The 20721-nt window shown below is 39.9% G+C and overlaps 1 long non-coding RNA gene across 2 annotated transcripts in view; it reads right to left on the reverse strand.

Moving 5' to 3' along the window:
- Positions 1-1568: 1568 nt before the first annotated feature.
- Positions 1569-20721, reverse strand: part of LOC120103506 (uncharacterized) — a 52459-nt gene continuing 33306 nt past the window's right edge. The window contains exons 5-7 of one of the 2 annotated variants that reach the window (XR_005505760.2): positions 8128-8150; positions 6639-6829; positions 1569-5380 (exon numbers count right to left, since the gene is read on the reverse strand). This is a non-coding gene — a long non-coding RNA (uncharacterized LOC120103506). The remainder of the gene's footprint in view (positions 5381-6638; positions 6830-8127; positions 8151-20721) is intronic. The other variant, XR_005505772.2, reaches the window with a different exon arrangement.

Raw genomic sequence — 20721 nt, forward strand, 5'->3', positions numbered from 1 at the left:
TGAACTGCCTGAGGATCCAGCTATACCTCTCTTGGGCATATACCCAAAAGATGCCTCAACATATAAAAGAGACACGTGCTCCACTATGTTCATCGCAGCCTTATTTATAATAGCCAGAAAATGGAAAGAACCGAGATGCCCTTCAACAGAGGAATGGATACAGAAAATGTGGTACATCTACACAATGGAATATTACTCAGCTATCAAAAACAACGAGTCTATGAAATTCGTAGGCAAATGGTTGGAACTGGAAAATATCATCCTGAGTGAGCTAACCCACTCACAGAAAGACATACATGGTATGCACTCATTGATAAGTGGCTATTAGCCCAAATGCTTGAATTACCCTAGATCCCTAGAACAAAGGAAACTCAAGACGGATGATCAAAATGTGAATGCTTCACTCCTTCTTTAAATGAGGAAAAAGAATACCCTTGGCTGGGAAGGGAGAGGCAAAGATTAAAACAGAGACTGAAGGAACACCCATTCAGAGCCTGCCCCACAGGTGGCCCATACATATACAGCCACCCAATTGGACAAGATGGATGAAGCAAAGAAGTGCAGACCGACAGGAGCCGGATGTAGATCGCTCCTGAGAGACACAGCCAGAATACAGCAAATACAGAGGCGAATGCCAGCAGCAAACCACTGAACTGAGGATAGGTCCCCCGTTGAAGGAATCAGAGAAAGAACTGGAAGAGCTTGAAGGGGCTCGAGACCCCAAAAGTACAACAATGTCAAGCAACCAGAGCTTCCAGGGACTAAGCCACTACCTAAAGACTATATATGGACTGACCCTGGACTCTGACCCCATAGGTAGCAATGAATATCCTAGTAAGAGCACCAGTGGAAGGGGAAGCCCTGGGTCCTGCTAAGACTGAACCCCCAGTGAACTAGACTATGGGGGGAGGGTGGCAATGGGGGGAGGGTTGGGAGGGGAACACCCATAAGGAAGGGGAGGGGGGAGGGGGATTTTGCCCGGAAACCGGGAAAGGGAATAACACTTGAAATGTATATAAGAAATACTCAAGTTAATAAAAAAAATATATATATAACTGCCAAATTAAGCTAATACACTCACTAATTATCAGTTGTTGCTAGAGCAGTGTCATGCTCCCTTCAAGAATATATAGACCCCGAATGTGTAATAAATAGAAATTGGAAATCACAGACAATAATGTAGATGGATCTAATTAATCTGTGGGGTAAATTGAGACATTTACAGCCAAGAAACCACAGAACACATATTCTTATTGATCACACATGAAATATTTATAAAATTGACTAAAGGAGGCTACAGTAAATTATTAAAAAATAGTTAAGTGAAGGGATGGAAGCAAAGAACACGTAGCCACCTAGGGAAAGAAGATGAAAGATTAAAAATATATGTGATCAAAATGCAAATAATACTAATAAATGAGAAAAGAGTAATTACAAAGAGTTTTAAAAGTTCTTGTGGATTTAGAAATGAAATAACATGCTCGTAAGATGACCTCTATTTACAAAAATCAACATATGAATAGATAATGCATAATCAAAATTTGCAGGAAGCAAATTTAATTGCTGTTGTCAAGAAGGTTTTTTTTAAAATAAGAGAAGATTAAGAATTAGGTAACAGAAACAAGAGCATCATAAGAAAGACAAAAGGAAACATTTAAGGACAGGATAGATTTACATAGTACTGTGCCCTCAGAAAAACACCATAGCTAAAACAAGAGCACATTATACTCCTATCTGATTTTGTAAGGCATTATTAATGGGTAATTGTGATATGCTAATTCAAGAAAAAAGTGAAGAATTTAAATTTTAAAAATGTGTTCAAAAGTACAAAGCCACTAAAGACAAAATAGCTTGAAAATAATTGCAATAGATTAATGGGGCGGTTAAAAATTTAAAATCCAGTTGGTATAAATGTCAAGAATAAATGGTAAAATGGAGGGGAAACAGAAACTAAAAGATATCAGAAAAACAAAATTATAAGCGAAGCATGCTGTTGAAATAAACCCTCACCAAATGCTCCAGTCCTTGACCAAGGCTCTATATTGAAACTCCAGCCTCTTTGCCCTGGCTACCTTTGCCTAACTCTGCCTCCCACTATTTCCTATATCCTGATAGCCAGAACAGTACAGTTTCTAAGATAAAAAGGCCTGTTTGAACAAATAAGCCAAGGGGGAAGACATTACAGAATTGCACATAGCCCTCCAGGGCCACAAATTACCTTCCCACTCTCCAAAGGTCCTATACAAACTCCAGGAATCCCCTTCCCTCTTCAGTAGACATCCCTTTCTTATTGTGTCTGCCCCTTGAGTTTGAAACCAACCATTTATCTGCTGAGTTCAGATTGGTCTCTTTTGGATCTGTGTGTCCTTAAGTTGCCTTAGAACGTTAACACTGCCCATAAGCACAGAGTCTTAGAAGGTAAAGGAGGAAGAGTTGTAGGCCATCATGGACCACATAGTGACAGAGACCTTGTCAAAACATAAAAGTAAAAGTAAAGTCCATCCTTCCTCAAAGCTTCAGACTTTTACAAGTAAACTTCCAAGCATCTATGAGAAGGTTAGCTCACATTTTGTATAATTTTTAGAAGTATAACAAGAAAAAGTAAGAACACCAAACTACAAATACACTGAATTCCTATGAAAGTTGAGTTGAATCTTTTAGAATCATTAAACTCATGTTACATATTTATACAGAAATAAAGGTTATAAACAACTATTATTCTTTTGTCAAATGAAAAATCACAAAAGTAGGAGCTGGAGAAATGGATCAGTGAGTAGCACTTGACACTCTGGGATCGACACTGGAGTGCAGGTGTTCAGGGCCCAGGTAAAGGGCTTGGTGCAGTAGCTGTGTCTGTAACCTTAACATTCAGGGTTGGAAATAGCTGGATGCCCAGAGTTTACTTGCTATTCATCTGGCCAAGTGATGAACTTCATTTCTTCTGCAATTCTCTACGTCAAAAAATTGCTAAGCACATGTGTTCAAAAACATATTCAATGATGTGAGAGCGCATGCGCACGCACGCACACACACACACACACACACACACACACACACAGTGTGCACGTACGTGCACCAAGACCCAAAAGTAAACTAGTCATAATATCAATACTTCATATAAGACTATACCCAATATAAAGAGTCTGATATCGTACAGAAATAATTAAATAATGAGCTACAATATAAAATTAATGAATAGCAAGCTAATTAAACTCATGCACGCACACATGCATGCACACACAAACACACAATTTAGAAGTGCAGTTGTGGTAAAAAAAAAAGTCACCTGAAATGTGTGTTAAAATAAATCTAACACAGTGGAATGCATATTGAAAACGAATTGTGATACTCAAGTGTGGGAGAACAGAATAACCATATATCAAAATTAGCCACAATGAGCATGTGTGAGAGGATATGGCTATGAATAGCTTGAGAAGGTTCTTTCATTGAAAGACATCGTTGTCATGTTAAAGACAGAGAAATTCCACCCCATGAAGAAAGGCATCGTGTTACTGGCCCTTAAGGCAATATCTAAAATAAAGATGTTTAGAACACCAGTAGAAATTAGTACAAAGAACATCACAAAGAATAGGAGTAAATGAAATAAATGTTTTGAAAGAATATTTCAAACTTGCTATCAAGCCAAAAGTATGCAAATTAAAATAAAAGAAATAATTATCCTGTCCATGTGCCTGGAAGTGCAATGCCCTGAGGCAGTCCAATCTTTTTGGTCACCAGCACCAAACTCTAGAGAGGGTTCATTCCAGAGCCAAAAGACCTACAGCAGCAGAAATGTGGCAGTGACTCTCCTGAAAACCAAATTATCTGAGTTGACATGGAAGGAGGATTCATTTTAATGCAGAAAGGAAAGACATAATGATCAAACCAAGACAGGAAACTAGGCCTACTTCCTGTTAGTGTTCAAAAAGCTCAGCTCTGGAAAGTTCCCACAGTTGGGGTTGCATAGCCCAGTGATGCCCAAGGATTGAGGGATTTTATTCACATATATTTTATTTCCTAAGGGGAGGGCAAAGCTGTATGGGATGCATTCTCGCTTCCTGAGCTCCAAATAGCTGTCTCTGGATAACCCACACCCATCATGCAGCAGGATATATCCATTCAATATAAGTAAACTCTTACCACAAGTTAACTTCTGATTAAACACTTGAGCAATTAGAATTATGTTACCAATTATCAATTATTTAAGGGCTAACATATCACACTTAGCCAAGCCTGGGTTTTAAAAGAACCTCACCTGGTTCTCCCACCTACTGCTTTTGACACACAGCCATAATCAGCAAGCTGCCTCCCAGTGTGTCAGCCTCACCTGCTCTGCTGGAATTGCCCAGGCTCTTTATTCCATATTCATTTACAGATTTTTTTTTGCACCATAAATAACAGGGGGGATAATTGTTTTCTGAATTTCAGATAAAGGGCAGTGCATGCAAATATGACCCATACGTCATTTGTGGCATACAATATCTGCAAACCCTACTGGTAACTCTAAGTTAGCCTTTTCTTAAACATCATAAATGTTTATATTTAAGAATATTTTTAATTTTTACCAAATTTTTTGAACTAAATCTACTTCTTACGTTATTTTTCACTGCCTATAAAGACAGTAATCTGCTGCCAAGACAAAGAAGGTATCTAGGAAAACTAAGAACCAGGTGCTATCACAAATCTATAAAGAGAGTAATTCAAATTTCACTTGACTTGTTTTGATTGTTTAACAGAAACAAGATCTCTTGTTACAGCCCAGTCTGGTCTAGGACTCACTATGTATCCTAACCTGGCCTCTGACTCTAGAAAATTCTCCTGCCTCAGTTTCTTTTACCCAAGTACCCTACTTTGCTTTCTGTTGCTGTTATAAAACACTTATGACTAAAAGTAGCTAAGGGAAGATGGTGTTGATTAAGCTCAACCCTCTAGGCCACAATTCATCTTCAAGGGAAGCAAGGGAACTCCAGACAGAAGCTTGAATGAGGAACTGCAGAAGAACTACCAACTTGCTTCCAGACCCACATTCAGCTACTTTTCTTTTACAATCCAGGTTTAGCTGCCTGAGGATGGCACCTCCCACAGTAGCTTGAGCCCTCCTACATCAACCACACACTCACATATACACGCATACAAGCATGCACACCGAAATGTTCATAAATATGCCTATGGGCCAATATGATGGAGAAAATTGTCCAACTGAGGTTCCAGTTTCCAAGGTACGTCACTGTGACAAAGACTAGCCATCATGTCAAATGTGAGCCACTCAAGAATAATGTAATTCAAACTCATACCTGGCACTATGTAGCTTATAAGTAGAGCCAGCCCTTGGATCCAGTGAAATCTTGTTCCAAAGCCATTCCCTTTCCATTCGGCCTCACTGAAATGAAGGAAGTGATAATTTTGTTACAACACGAAGCCATCACCCAGGAGGAACATGATCTCCTTCAGCACTACATAATGACCATGGGTTCTCTTTATACCCTGAGTAATGGCAGTATGGGCTTCAACAAGCTCTGTGGGAGCTCAGTGAGGTGACCAGGGAACCCAAACCTGAAAAGCCACCTTAGACAAAGGAACGCAAAGGAATGCAGGAAGAAGAAGATACCATGGTGGCTTGGAGGCCCATTAGTTCACTTGCTAGAGACCTAGAATAGGCCATCTGAAACCTCCCTACTGTACCCACCAATAAACAAAGCCCAAATTCGAAGTCAGAGAGGCTTTAACTAAACCTAGGGTACTCTCTACCTACCCTCCTCCAATGAGAAGACACAAGGATCCTGATCTTAAAAGAAATCACTCAGATATATATATATATATATATATATATATATATATATATATACTAATTATTCATGATGTTTCTCTTTTCTTTTTCTGTTTTGCTTCCTAAATTATGGTCACCTTTGAGAGAATCCAATAGCCTTTTCAAGCACATTAAACTGCTAGGATGTAAAAGAAAGTCATAATTGGAGTTCAAATCAAATAACAGAGCACAGTTTAAATGTATCCTATCTTTTAAAAGACCCAAACCCTTTGTCTCCAGTTTTCAAACTCCACATGCTCAAAATGGAAGAGTGACCCAGTTGCCATGAGTCTTACAACTTGACAGTATTTTTTTTCCTTTGCTTTGTTTTTTAGGTGCTTTCAGGCAGAAGAAACTGCTCTTCGCTGTGAGCCCATGAAGCCCTGTTTAGAACACTTTTGTGAGTCCCTGTAGTATCATGATTTTCCTTCAGAGAGCATGTAATTTTAGGTTCTTGCACAACAGCACAGATTTTTATAGTATTATTGAAGGTTATAATTTTATTTCCCTCTGACAATTAAGTGCACACTGGTGTTAGAGAATCTTTTCTTCCTCCCATCACATTTGAATGAAATCGGAAGGGCAAACTGCACAGCTCTGGGAGTTCTCAGGACTAGAAGTGTAAACATTTTGTGATTCCCTTGTTGAAGAAGCATTTCATACATAGGCAAATCCATCACGTCACTACTGTTTGTTTTCAGACACAAACAAGCTGTAACGTAGAGCATACAATGCAGCAACCAAAAACAATCAATGTGCCACTTATGCACTCGCTTTGTTTAAGAAATAGTTTAAGAGCTTACAGTACATTAGCTCAGACGTGGAAACTAACCTTTCTGCAGAGCAGGCACATCTTCTGAAGAAATTCATCTCCCTTCTAGAATTCATCATTTTCCATCAATAGTCACATCTCTTTCTTGTCTGCTGCACTCAGATCTGAGCAGTAACATCAGCCTTCTAGAGAGACCCTCACTGCTCCCCCTTTGGTGTAAATGAAACATATCACCTTTCTATTCCTGGCAACTGCATGCAAACAAAAATGTTGAACTGTGAACGAAGCAACCAGATGTAAACCCACATGACTCACCCTGTTCCTTGGAGGCAGAATGAAATCATTTCCATAGCAAATGACAAAACAATTAAGTACATGCCAATTCGCCTTTGACTCTCTTTGAAGAGAATGTTATAATTTATATAAGAATCTCTAAAAATAACAATGCTCTCTTTTTTTCCTTTAGTTGCGTGTGCCTGTGTGTGTGTCTGTGTGTGTGTGTGTGTGTGTGTGTGTGCCTGCGCACGAGTGCATGTGTTGTGCATGTGCACAGGCACACACATATGAGTGGGGGGAGAGAATATGTGTATATGCATGCCTGTGTGCAAAGTATAAGCTCTCAAATGTGCTTGTGCATGTGTGTATGTGTGTATGCATGCCTGTGCATGTGAACACTCATGGTGTGAATGTGGGTATGGAAATGTTATAGAATTTAGAGAGGTAAGAAGACACCTCTGGTATTGGTTCTCACCATCTACCTTATTTAAAGCAGCTTCTGTTGTCTTTCGGTCGGACTAGCTCATGAGCTTTCAGACTACACCTCATCTTCCAGGAGGACCAATGGGATTTTAGACACTCATGTGGCTAAGTCTAGCTTGATGCATGGGTTCTGAGGATTTGAACTTGGTCTTGCATGCAAGCATTTTGCCCACTGTTACCCAATGAACCAGTCGCCCAGCATGATGATGCTCCTTTAATCTTCATCCACTGTCTTTAGTCCATTTGATGATGGCTAGCTTTGTTTAATGCTGCTTCTTCTAACAATACTTACTTGTTCAATAATCGGAGCCCAAGGCAGGGGGGAGAGACTGGCTCACACTTTCCCCTAGTTTGGTACAGCTAAGCTCTATTAAAAATCACTTCCTATAATAGGCAGATTTCATGTTTTCTTCCTCTTTGCTTATATTTGAGAAACTGGGCCAGTCAATGAATGTGTCATCTTTCCTTAATGAGATAACCTTACTATAAAATCTACTAACACCAGGCTTATGGTGTTAGAGCGGGCTCTCTATTCTTCTCAGCACATAAACATATTCTGTTACAAGAAACCCATATGCTAAAGCTTTAACATCTGACGTGGTTATATTTAAAGAGAAGAGGTAATTGAGTAGAAATGGAGTCATCTGGTAAGATCAATATCTTTATAAGAATATATAGAAGAAAGCCCAAAGTCTTTCCATGTATATGCAGCAAGAGAAGATTGCATGGAGATACATAAAGTAGCCTTTAGCAAGCCAGAAAGCACTTACCAGAAACTGATTATACTTACACTTGATCTCAGACTTGCTGATTCTAGAAAAAGGGAAATAAGTTCTGTTGTTTAGTGTACTCACACAGACATGTGCTCATGAGGGTCAAAACTGATTAATATGAATTCCTGGAAAGAGTTTCTTAGAAACATTTCTCTGAAACTGTTTCTATAAACTGTCTTGGGTAGATAGAAAATAGTCAAAAAAAAAAGGCATCAAATATTTCCCTACTAAATAATCTGTCCACTTTGGAATGTTATAAATCTTAGGAGATTTACAAGGGCAAGATGTGACGGTTACTATTTTGTCTTGGATTTCTTATGCACTTTTAATATTTGTCTAAAACAGCAACTCTTTGTTGCCTTTTTAAATAAAGGTGGTTTGATTTTTTGTTTTGTTGTTGTTTGAATATATATATGTGTACATATATATATATATATATATATATTACACACACACAAACACACACACACACACACACACACACACACACTCTAAAGTCTCAGAGCTGAATGGTCATCAATGTGATACCTTTATGTTCCCAAGATGGACACATATACAGACAAGATGAGGACCATAGATGCTCTTTCCTGCTGCTCTGTAAGCCCTATGCCCAGAATTTCAAAGAATTCTCCAGACACACTGGCCTATCTTCACTGAATTGATGGTTCCATCACACTCAAGAAAATATCTAGAGAAACTTACCAGCTGTATTAATATTGATTTTTTATATTAATATTATATAAAATATTACTACGTGTGTTTGAACTTGTCTTTCAGTTTTATGAAAACTAGAAAGCTTCCATTGAATTTCCACCATTTAGGCATCCCATAATAGTTGAAACTGTGAGAATTCAAAGATCTAAAAGGGGTTTGGGTCAGCTGATTTTACTTCCAGAACTCAGCAGCAGATTTCCCTTTTACCTTGAATAGTTTCATACTAAGTAACTAGCTTTACTTGGCCTTCCCCCTCCTCCCTTCCCCAAGTGCGTGCTCCTGTCTGAAGCCCTGGGTTGTTCCCTCAAGTAGTGTACTTACTAGCTTATACCAAAGAATAATAAAGAGGGGTTGGGGATTTAGCTCAGTGGTAGAGCGCTTGCCTAGCAAGCACAAGGCCCTGGGTTCGGTCCCCAGCTCCGAAAAAAAGAAAAGAAAAAAAAAATAAAGAGATCCCAAAATAAATAAAATTGGAAGACAGAAGGAAGCTAGCTAACCTATTTTTGACAGAAAACGTGTTTGTCCAGTAAAATGTCAGCGATCTTCACTCAAGGTAGAGCTTCTTCATTCTGTCCGGAGCTACTACTGGTGAGGGGCATGGTGAACTAAACGGACTCTTGTTACTTGTCTGGGACAAATCTTTGTAGTCTTTGCATTCTTCTGACTCGAGCTAATGAAACTAGCCAATGAAACCTTATCTTCCATTCTTGGGATGACTTTGCAGCTTCCGACTGGATTGGGCTGGGAGGGCTGTCTGTGTGTAAACTGGCCTGATTTAAAGCAGGATTTATGAATCCTGAGTTGGATTGTGGTACTGTCTATATCACCGTGAAATTATCTGCTGATAATTTAGCAAACAAGACAGCGGGATGAAGCTCGCTGTTCTCGAGACCAGCAGAGAGACTTGCAATAATGCCGGAGTGCTAAGACCAACAGGAGTTTAGTTGGAGTGGCGGGCTTGCCCAACTCAGCATGGATTGTTCGGGTATCCACATAGAGCACAACTGGAGAAAGGCATGTTTGCACAGTTTCTGCACTCATTATTAATGCACAGCATATATTATTCAAAGTAAGCAATTATCCCAAAGAAAACAAGACTATTTGCATTTCCCGAGAGAGTATTTGCCCCTCTGAGGATACGGGTGTCAAACAGCAGGCAGGAAACCGTGGACTGGGGCAGAAACCGTAGCGTTTCTTCTGCAGGAAAAGATGCAGGAGAAACAGATGCATGCTCACCCTCCACACGCTGGCCCTGCCCAGCTTGATTATACCCAGTCCTTATCCACGCACAGCATGCTCTTTGTGTTCAGGCCGACCAACATTATGAGCACAAATATTTTTGAGATGATAAGAACATTAAAACATGAAAACTGCTTTTCTGTAAATTATAAAAGGAATCTATTATGGTTTAATAAAATTTCTTGGCAAAACCTTATGGAAAGGCTTTGGGAATAATTCTTTCTTACAAATCCTCCCCTACGTAGAATGGGTTTCTTGGAATGTCCTAGGTGTTGGTTTTCAAATTTTCAAAAGCAATCGAAATGTCTTGTGTATGTGAGAACTGCTGATTCTCGATCCCAGAATTTCATATTAATGGGCCAATGATAGTACTCAATAATTTATATTTAAAAAAATTGCCTACACAGCTCCATAGCAGAGATTGCAAGGACGACCTGTAACAAATACCATTCTAAAGTTGTAGTGTGTGACAAGGTAGTCCCATATAACAACTGAGTACCAGAATGTAGGGTGGTACAAATTATAAGGTGATATGACAGTAACATATACTTTGAGATAATAAAACATTTTATAAGAAATAAATACAGAATACTAGATTGATTGTTTTATACAATTACATTTTAAAATAATATTTTCAAATATTTTGAAATAAGGATCATAATCACCAGAAAATATCTTGCCCATTATTTCCTGTTTAACCTATGTATTTGAAAGTTTAAAATTGGAAACATGTCCCACATTATATCTCTATCAGACAGATATTGATATGAAGATTATGCACAGACTTGGACCAACATTCTATATCAATCAAAAATAAATGATACATTTAACATGTGATTCCAAATTTTATTGCCCCAAGATACCTTTCAGAGTTTTTTGTTTTTAGTTATGCGTATGCATGCATATCTGAGTGTGATTCTATGTTTCTGTCTTCTGGTACCTATAGAGGCCAGAGAGGAGGTATTAAATTCCCTGGGGCTGGAAGAGTGGGCGGCTATGAGACGCTAGCTCTTGGGGCTGTAAACCAAAGTGTGACTCTGTAAAAGCAATAGATGCTCTCAACAGCTGAACCATCCTTCTACATCCAGATCACCCAAGTTTTCTCAGATCCTAGGGAAGCACACAGAATTGTGGTGAAAAATAAGAGCTGTGAAGTAGCTCAAATGACCTCCTGTGGAGAAAGAAGTTGGGCCAACCAGATAGAAATTTTGATAAACTTAAGCCAGACCAACTAAAATTCTCAGAATCCTGTCTCTTTAAGAAAGCCCTCATATGCTTTCCTACCATGGTTCACTGAGTTTTGTAAGTGCTACCTGTCTATGAAACAGTTCTAATTATTTGTTGCTTTTTACTTTTTTATGTGCTGTGTGTTTCTTGTGTTTGTGAGTTGTGTGGGGGGTGGATCTGGGGTGGGGATGGCGGCTTGTTCTCTAAGACCTGGAACTCAGTTTGCCTTTTCTATCATTCTGGACACTTGACATTGCATTACTTTGTATTATCTCAGTAAATATAAGAAATGAGTGACTGGGGACAAGCTAAACATTACGTATTCCCTTAATTTTAGGAAGAAAACCACACCCAGCTATTGTGGAAACGATCCACTGCGACGTTGCTCACACTGGGTCCAACCAACATTAAAGCCTGTAGTTGTAGCAGCTTAGGAGGTGTCACATGTAACTTAAAATTTGCACCAAAAATTTAATATATTGAAGAGACAGCACAATCTAGCGATTAGAAATCACTCCACGTTATCCTATTGAGCACTTTACATAAGCACGGAACTATTTTTATAGTATACATTAACTTCTTGCACATTACGTTTCCATAGAAACCACTTGTGGAGAAACTCATCTGGAGGCAAGAGGTTCCTTGCCCATCACTCACCCCATGGGCCAGGAAAACAGAAAGACAAAAACGATTTCATTGATGAGACACCTCACTGGTTCTCAATATTCCTTCTTCTACCTTAGTCTCTGGAGTCAAGAAAGAATTCAATTGTCTCAGTTCTGTCTATGCCTGTATGGAATTAGCAAAACTGTGTGTTTTAGGGTAAGGTCTTAGAATGGTTAATCCATCCAGTCTAGGCTTCTCATTGTCTGACCTATTTCCTGGGATTCCTTAGTAGTGTTCTCCTAAAGACACATTATTATGGTGGTGCTGTCACTAAGTGCAGGTCCAAGACAGCTCTTGAAAAATGTCCAAGTCCCTCCCTCCTATGTTAAAAGGATCACAGACTGAGTAATTTACACAGGACATCAGCATAACAGTCATCCTTCTGGAGGTTTACAGGATTAAGTCAACAGCATTTTATACCTAAGAAAGAGTGGCCATCCACATGGCAGAAGTAATGAGTAATGTTTCTTCACATGACAGAGACCATGGGCGGAGATTTACGAAGCACATAGCTTGTGGTCCCTGGCCTCTTTATAATGGATGAATCCTTATCCTGTGAGAACAGCATCTTCATGACCCGATCACCTTCACAACTCTTGCCCTCTCCAGACACTTGCTTTAGGATTAAATTTCAACAAAAAATTTGAAAATAACACTGGCAAAAATACAGCAACCAGTATTCAATAGCTCTACAACTATAAACAGAGGAATAAACAGATAAAAGCAGGGGGTGTAGAAGAGATCATCTCTTTATTCAAGGTATTTCCCACCACATCCCTTCCATTGCAGTACCCTTTAAGGTGCTTGCTTAAATGACTCCCGTGGCATGGAGTGTTTGTTGTCTTGTACAAGAGATTCTGTTTCCTTTGCCACCTCACAGGATAAAGTGATTCTGCATGCAAATATTTACTGTAAAAACACGGTGTTTGCCTTAGTCCCAAATCACAAACAAAAATCATCCTGTCTTCTAAACTGATTTAAGCTTCTCCATGACAGGAATTTTACTCTAGCTGAACCTCACCTCCCAACACCCCATCAAGTTTACTCTGAAGATGCCCAAGCAAGTCTGAATTAATGATATTATTATTTTTCCCCAAGACCCAGTTAGGGCTCCACTCCTTGGCTGTGTATAGGCATTTTGAACAGACAGCTGCACTCCACTGGGAAGCATGTACTAAAAGGCAATGTTGGCATTTCTTCATTTTATGATTCTCCCCAAGCAAAGGCATAGAGTGTTTTTTTCCCAGATAAAGAATCAGAATGCAGGATTTTTACAATGTCATTTAGCAAACATGCATTTCACTTGGGGGGAGGGGTGAACAAAAACAATCTTATCCTATCTTTGTGCTGGAGAACTCAGTTCATGCTAAACCACTTTGCATTCATCCATTCATCCTCATTCTTCATTTTTTGGTATATTCATTGTATCCAAATAAAATTTGTTCAAGTCAAATTCTGACAGTGCTGTAAAGTGACACATAGGACAGGAGATAAGTAGGGTTGGCTGTCTCAAATCCCAATGTCCCTGTCTCATTCAAAACTTGTTGTTATATTCCATTGATGTGTTTGTTTGTTTTTTTTTTCTTAAATGTATGGTACATAGCTGTGAGGAGCTAATTCACTTAACATAAAATATTAACATTCATTAGGTTTCAGGTTTTGGGTTCTTTTTTTTCCCCAGTGTGTAACTAAAGCACCGTGGAAACAAATGCAGTTCCTTAAATGAGGTGTGACTGTGACAGCCCCAAGTAAAACCCTGGGCATGGAGGTAGAGGGGAAAAGCAAGCCATGAAGACATGGAAATGCTCTCTCATTACTTTACTCTAAGAATCTTAATTAGTCCCAAAGGTTTTTCCTCACTCATTTTAAACCAAAATCGGGAAGATCAGACAATGAAATGTGTGTCAATCAATCTCCACTAGAGTCAGCCAGCTGTAGCCACTCCGTTCACAGGACTTGACCCTCTATCCTTGCAACGGTGAGTTGGCTAGAATTTGCTCCTTTCCAAATTACAGGTGTGTACGTAGAATTGTGCCGGTAAGTGAGCTTTTCTAATTGAGTTCATCCTTGTAAATTAATAAAAATTCCTGCCAATCAAACATGTGCATGTTTGCAGGAATATTATCAGTAGGTAATAGAGATAATTAATACTTCATGACATCAAGGTCTAAAATTAAAATCAAATCTGAGACTTAACTGCGATTATTAAATCTGAGGAAAATTATCTTTCGGATGACAAGAGTCAAAACCTTCAGCACCTGAATTAATAGGAAGGAGTGAGCCTCCGAAAAACCACAGGGCTTGCCTTTGCTTTTTCTTATGTTGCAATAATTACCACTTTATGACATCAAGGACCTGTAACTGGTTCAGATAATATTGCAGCTGGGTAAAGGATTGTTGTTGCAAAATCTACAATTTTAGGCAATTTACCGACTAGTGAAATAACTGAATGAGTATAGAAATCGGTTGAGCTTCTTACTCCCATACCCAAGCTCCCAGAAATAAAACCCAGACTGAAAATATATTTACAAATACCTTGTCCATACAACTAGGCTCTTCTCTCACTAGAATCATAAGTGAAGATAACCCATATATTTTCACCTCCATTCTCCCACATAGCTGTTTATCTCCACTCAGATACCCTGTGTCTATCTCTTCACATCTTCCAGGGCTAAACTTCTATACCTGGCCCTATCCCAGAATTCTTTCTTCCTCTGGAATGCCCTGCCTTCTATTCTGTCCTTTCCTATAGGCTATCGGTTTTTTAATTGTCAAATGATACATCCATATAATACATGAGATAGACAAATAAGTATAAAACCAGAAGCTGGACCAAGGCTTTCAGACAGTTGTGAGACCTACATTTTAGCCAACTATCTTGCATCTGTGTCCCAATTTCACTCTTGCTTACCAGGTCCTAGCATAAAGGAAGTATTTTCTCTGTTTGCAAGAGGATTATTTTCAATAATGAATTTATCCCTTTTGTTTTTTCATTCATTCCTTTGATGTGCATGCCAGGCATCATGTGGAGTGTTTAAAGAAGAGATATTAGAAAAAGATAAAGTCCCTGTTCTCAGAAGACCCCACAACCTGGCAGAAGAGTTAAATGAATAAAATTGTGCTAAGACAGGGAAAAGCTTAGAACCAGTGGGAGGAACGTGTGATATGGTAAGAGAGCTGAGAATGGATGATAGGTGAGGGACTTCTCACACACATTTTTTTTTGTTTGTTTGGGTGTTTTTTCCACTGATAAATGAACATTCAGGAAAATAAGGTAACTGCTTGTAGCTTTGGGTTTATTTTTTCACTTCCACTGAATTGAAGTGGTTGATTTTTATGGAACAAATTACCCTTGTGTGACTACCACGGGAATATGATAAAGCAGAACACTACTTCTCAAATGACAGTCACATTAGGAAGTAGGGTACCTTATTATAATATATGTATATAAGTTTGCCTGAGGAAAGCTAGCTACAAAGGGGTGAGCAACACCCTGAACCAAGTAGCTTAACTGGTATATGAATTTCATCAATGCCATGTATTCATTAGTTTGATTTTGTGCTTTGAGGATGGATGTATTGGTCCCTTTTTCAGAGGAGCAGGTTCCCAACAGAGTAGGCTGAGTCAAGAACAGATTTAAAAGAGGAAAGTCAAACTCTGCAGAAAGTTCAGTCCAGAAGGCTCATCTGGTTTATAGGTATGAGGAGAAGGATGCTTAGACCAGTTGGATCTCAGAGTCCAAGGCTAGATTTAGAAAATGGTTTGGAGTTCTGAGCCTGATTGATTGAGGCTTCCTTCACTGGGACTGACCAAGGAATTGATACTAAGATATAGCTCTGGGTCCCATCAATACACCGGTATCATATAGGTGGGTGAAAAAATTTTTATAACAATACTACTACTGCTACTACTACTACTACTACTACTAATAATAATAATAATAATAATAATAATAATAATAATAACAGTAACAGCAACACAACCTGCTTACTTTAGACAAAGCTCATGAAGTCACAACTGACTTTTCTGTTCTTTCTGGTACATCACATTCAATAAAGTTGGCTCTTCTATACAATGGAGGAACCCATGCTAGTGGATAATTTTACACACGTAGATAAAATCAGCCCTTTTGGTGTATCAAGAACTACAGGCCAAGCGCCCTACCTCTGGGACTGCCAGCCTCCGTTCCAGGATTCTATAGATCTCCCAAAAGGAAGTTATGATATCCCATGTGACGAGGGAAAATGTCTGTCCTAGGAAACTGCTATGCACACTTAAATATTATAAATGTGCAAGTATATTAACAATGGCATTCCATGTTGTTTGAGGCATTTCTGATGCTGCTGTAACAAATCACACTGGGATGGATAATTTAAGAATTCTAGAAATTCATTTCTTATAGTTCTGGAAGCTGGAAAAAATGACAGATAGATAAGCTCATTTGGGAGCCTGGTAAAGGCTAGCTTTCTTCTTTCAGAATGCCTTCTTGCTATGACTTCACATGGAGAAAGAGACAAGCACCGTGTTTCTCTAAGGGAGCAGGAGCAGAGTGGAAGGGCATCACAGGCCTACCTGGTTCATTCAGTCTTTTTTTTGAGGGTATGAATCCCGTTCACGATGACAATGACCTCATGACTTGGCTACTCCTTAAATGCTAAAGATAAAAACGATCAAGCTGTCAGCCATACTTAAGGGGACACAATATTCTAATACCTGGGGGACAATTTTGCCCCTGTCCTGGGACCTGCTTTGCTGCACATACAAATGCAGCATCTCTTCTCAGCTCTGGTCTCACCGTCAGGAAATCTTTTGAAAAAGACAACTCACGATCACTGCCACCTCAGCCAGTGCCCTTTCCTGGCACACACTACTCTCGTCCTCTCTCACCTGATTAGAATCCTCTGTATGACGCTCTACAGCGGTGACACAAGATGTCCAAATCATGTAAAGGCAAAATTCTGTGACATGTAATTTCCTTTTTCCTTTATTCATCGGAGCTTGCTATTCATTATCTCGTCTCTTCTGATCCTGTCAGATGGCAGAAGTCTCATTTGAGACAGATAATAATTAGCACCCTGGAACTGCTAATCACTGGGGGGTAGTATACTCATTTGACTAAGCATAAAGGTTAGTCAGAAAGACCTGATCTCAAACCCTATCTCAGCTACTTAATGAGTTAATGACCTTGATCAAATAATCTCATCTCTACAGATCTCGATGTCTTTAGCTGTACAATGGGATCATTATGTATGTCTACCTAAAGTCGACGTGTGGGCTAAATGTGACCACATGCCTTAAATATTTAGATGTGCTTCACTGAAGAAGAGAGCCTTAATATTTAGACAGCATTACTACTTATTATCAACTGAACTCTTAGAGCAAGGGTACTAAATCCCAGGGTGGAGCCTCAAAACTCAGGCTCAAAATTGTAGGATCATGGTGTCTCAATCCTCTTGGGCTGCTCTCACCAAACATTAAAAACTGAGAGTTTCCTAAGCAGCAGGCACATTTTTTTTATGTAAGTGGGAAGGTTGAAAATTAAGTCCTGGCTGCTTCTGCAAGAGAAAGGCCCCTCTTGATAATTCATATGACACCTTCTGCTGTGTTCCCATACTGTAGGAAGGGAAAGGCGAGCTTTTTTAAGCCTCTTATAAAAAGGCAAGAATAATACTCAGAAAAGGTCTATTTTCATAGACCCAAATTTCCTAATATCACCACCTTGGGCCCTTGGGTGACTAAGATAGGAACACACAGGACAAGTGAATAAATTGGCAGATAAAGACATTTGCCACCAAGACTAACAACCTTAGATTGATCCCAGGTCTCATGTGGTAAATGTGGTAAAAGTGGAAAATCAATTCTGCCTTCTGGCCTGCATACACATGCTTTTGCATACACATGCATGTATCCATGTATTCTCTCTGTCTCTGTCTCTGTCTCTGTCTCTGTCTCTGTCTCTCTGTATCTCTGTCTCTCTCTCTCTGTCTCTCTCTGTCTCTCTCTGTCTCTCTCTGTCTCTCTCTCTCTGTCTCTCTCTCTCTCTCTCTCTCTCTCTCTCTCTCTCTCCCCTGTCTCTGTCTTCCCTGTTTCTCCCTCTCTCCTTCCCTATTTCCCTCCCTCCATTTCTCATTGTAATAAAGAATAGCTTAGCACATACCCTTATTGGAGAAGCATAAACATTTAAGCCGTGAGGAGATGTCAAGCATAGTGTGAGAATAGGAAAGAAGAAAGATTCTGGAGGTGCCAGTTCTGCAGTAGGCCACCTCTTGTTAATATGAGGAGGTGACTAAGTTTGTCCACAAACACCATGAAAGCATCAAGATAAAATTTGGCTCCACTGGGATGCTGCAAAATAGGGAATTTGGAAAGTACTCGTCAAGAGGCAAACATATGCTACAGTTGAAAGGTAGCTGAGTTTCCAGGCCATATGTAGTCTCTTGAGAATTTGATGTGTATTAGCATAACTAGAGAACTCATTTTTTTTGAGCTAGCCTCCAATGACAAGAGCAGCAGTGGACCCCATCTTAGCTCAGGAGGCCCTGGGGGGGCTGTGAGTTGCCTGGGTATTCTCCAAAGAGAAAGATTGGTAGAAGCCTCCCTCCCCTTCCAACAATCTTTATTCCTTGCCTAGTTCTCTAAGAGAAGGCATATGTTTCTTCGATTCGTGGTTTGTAGCAAGGTGCAGCTTAGAGGGTGGTGCGGATGCACTTGTTATTTGACATGAAATTAAATAAGAGAATGAATGATAAATAGCCAATGTCTACCCATCAATTCTAAACATGGAAATTCGAGTGTGGCATGAGGATAGTAGTTGCTGATCCATTAGAAGGGAAACACACTGAATCTTGGGCAAAACGAGAGAAATATAATTTCCCTGCATTATCTTGTCCCTTTCTTAATTGCCTATCAGGATGCATTCATCAACTCACTTCCTCAGGCCCGTCTTTTCACTCGTATGCATTTTATACAAAACAGGCCTGTGTTTTAAGTATAAAACACAGGGCTTGTGCTATCACATCAGACACAGACAATGGATAAAAATCTTCACTTGTCACTTTCCAGATAGAACACATTTTGCATTTCAAAGCTGGGAAGCAGGCTGCAAATACTGAGCGAGCAGGAGGATGATAAAGCTGGGGGCAGGAGCACCCACTGGGCTGAGGATGCTGCACAGTGGCTCATGTGAAACCAGGGCCTCAGAAGGTTTCCCAGCAGGTGCCTGAAGAGAAAGCAAAGCTAACTTTTCAGACCATGCCCGTTCGAACTGAACTGCAGGCCTGGTCTTTAGATTCCAGATGTGGAACCAGTTCTCGAGAAGAGAGATGATGGGGTTTCTTTGTCTTAAAGTTATCTGAGGAAGACAGATGGAGGGAATGTGGGTTAACCTGGAAACCAGACACATCAAGAAGGACATGGGGGCGCCTCACGTGGGAGACACATGCAAACCATATGTCCACCAGATGGCAAAAAGTGTCACCTTAAGGAGGCAAACCATGGCTGGTGATGCTGCCTGAGTCAGTGTACCAACGCGTACAGGCATGCCAGCTAATCTTGGATCTCTCATGGTAGGAAGAGCTCTTCCAACTGCCTGTCAATCTGCTAGCCTGTTGCTCCATGCGGGCTCTGTAGTGTAAGAGCATGACATTTGGGGTGTTCTGGATAATAATCCCACTTAGCCTCAGATTCTTTCTCTCTCCTTCTCCCCTCCCCCTCCCTTCCTTCTCCCTCACCCTTCTCCCTCCCCCTCCCTCCTCTCCTCTCTCTTACCGAGTCCTAGATTTATCTCTTTGATTTTGTCCTTGATTTTTTTTTACATTTATTTTCTTTTGAGACATAGTCTCAATATACAGCTTAGACTGGCTTCGATTTCATAGTCCTGTTCCCTCTGCTTTCTGAATGTAAGGACTGTGGACATCTTCACTGGGTCAGTCTGGCAGTTCCTCGGAAAATTGGACTTAGTATTCCCTGAGGACCCAGCTATACCACTCCTAGGCATATACCCAAAAGATGCTCCAACATACAACAAGGATACATGCTCCACTATAGTCATAGGAACCTTATTTGTAATAGCCAGAAGCTGGAAAGAACCAAGATGTCCTTCAACAAAGGAATGGATACAGAAAATGTGGTACATCTACACAATGGAGTACTATTCAGCTATCAAAAACAATGACTTCATGAAATTCTTAGGCAAATGGATAGAACTAGAAAATATCATCCTGAGTGAAGTAACCCAATCACATAAGAATACACGTGGTATGTAATCTCTGATAAGTGGATATTAGCCCAAACGCTTGGAATACTCAAGATACAATTTACAGACCACATGAAGCTCAAGAAGAAAAAAGACAAGTGTGTGGATGCATCAGTCCTTCTTAGAAGGGAAAACAAATCACTCACAGGAGGAAATCCAGAGACAAAGTGTGGAGCAGAGACTGAAGAAAGATCCATCCCACATATAATCACCAAACCCAGACACTATTTTAGATGCTAAGAAGTGCTTGCTGACAGGAGCCTGATATAGCTGTCTCCTGAGAGGCTCTGACAGAGCTTGACAAATACAGAGGTGGGTGCTCGCAGGCAACCTTTGGACTAAGAACAGGGTCCCCAAGGGAGGAGTTAGAGAAAGGACTGAAGGAGCTGAAGGAGAACATATAGGAAGAACAACAGTATCAGCCAACCAGACACCCCAGAGCTACCAGGGACAAAACAAACAACCAAAGAGTACAAATGGAGTGACTCATGGCTCTCCTGTAGCAGAGAAT

The sequence above is a fragment of the Rattus norvegicus genome, chromosome 6, assembly GCF_036323735.1.
Source record: "Rattus norvegicus strain BN/NHsdMcwi chromosome 6, GRCr8, whole genome shotgun sequence".
Taxonomy (NCBI): domain Eukaryota; kingdom Metazoa; phylum Chordata; class Mammalia; order Rodentia; family Muridae; genus Rattus; species Rattus norvegicus.